Source organism: Gobio gobio (genome assembly GCF_949357685.1).
Source record: "Gobio gobio genome assembly, chromosome: 16".
Lineage (NCBI taxonomy): Eukaryota > Metazoa > Chordata > Actinopteri > Cypriniformes > Gobionidae > Gobio > Gobio gobio.
In genome coordinates, this window is record NC_137109.1 from 53,006,481 (window position 1) to 53,007,649 (window position 1,169).

A 1,169-nucleotide genomic window follows, 5' to 3' on the forward strand; every position below is an offset into this window, starting at 1 on the left:
AACAAAAATACAGTCCAAGAGCGTTGTGCTAACGTTCCCGTTAAGTGATGAAAACGTTATTTCTGCATGTCCATGTTTTCTTAATGTTTTCAAAACGTTTTTTCTAGGTTATGCAAACGTTAAAGGAAACATTATGTGAACGTTACATTTCAATTAAAAATGCTTTCGGGGGGGGGGGCGTTCCATGAATTATATATAAATAATGTTAATGTTTTGAGAACATTATTAAAGACCAGATAACATTGAACGGACGTTCTATTAACGTTACTGGAAGAACGTTCCCTGCGAGCTGCGTATGCATTCAGCACATGCTTTTATTCAAAGTAACTTCAATGTATTCAAGGTACACATTTATATTTGATCAGTTCTGAGTCAGCACACGTTTACACACACGCATGAAGGAGCTGTCAATCACAACCTCATCAATATATGCAGTATACCTCACTTCTGCCGCCTTTAATCACAGTATTTCTACCCCATATACTAAGCAACTTTCATTAATGAAGTAAAATAAAGTATTTTATTAATAAAGTATGAACTAGTTTGTCTGCTTTATGTATGATGAGTATTTTTATGGTTCCATCAGGCGCTTCATATACAAGCTTTCATGTGTCAAGTCACCAAAGCAGGTGTGCAGTTTTTCTTTACAAAATGGCCGCCAGATTACTTGTCTGGCATTGCATAATACAGCGGAGTATAATGTGTTAAGAGCTCGCTCAAGAACTGGAGATAAACCATTTAGTGCTTTGTAAGCAGTGTTGCCACAGTTACTTTGAAAAGTAATCTGATTACTGATTACTCCTTTAAAAAGTAACTTAGTTACTTTACAGATTACTTGATTTTAAAAGTAACTAAGTTAGATTACAAGTTACTTTATTAGTTACATTTAGCAGCTGTCGACAACACTCCTGCCACCTCAACAGAAAAAATGACAACACTCACTTTATTGGAAGTGCATTTTTAACAGTAACGTCAACAATGTATCTCCGGACATTTTAAGTTGAAATTAAAAAATATTTCCTGGGAAAAAAAAAAAACGTTTTAATAATTTTTTTTATAAAATTTTACTTAACATAAATACTCTCCCCGAGATGCAAGAAGAAAGCAAAAATATATATTTTTACTAAGGAAAATGACAAAAATAGTAACGCACAGTAACTTGGATAAAT

General features: G+C 33.4%; 1 protein-coding gene across 2 annotated transcripts in view; it reads left to right on the forward strand.

The window, feature by feature from the left end:
* LOC307139337 (cytokine-like protein 1) overlaps positions 1 to 558 on the forward strand; it is a 3,652-nt gene extending 3,094 nt beyond the window's left edge. Inside the window, exon 5 of one of the 2 annotated variants that reach the window (XR_013818111.1) lies at positions 1 to 558. This exon is cut by the window's left edge and continues 580 nt beyond it. The gene's annotated coding sequence lies outside the window, so the exon portion shown is untranslated. The other variant, XM_079838257.1, reaches the window with a different exon arrangement.
* Positions 559 to 1,169: the final 611 nt, after the last annotated feature.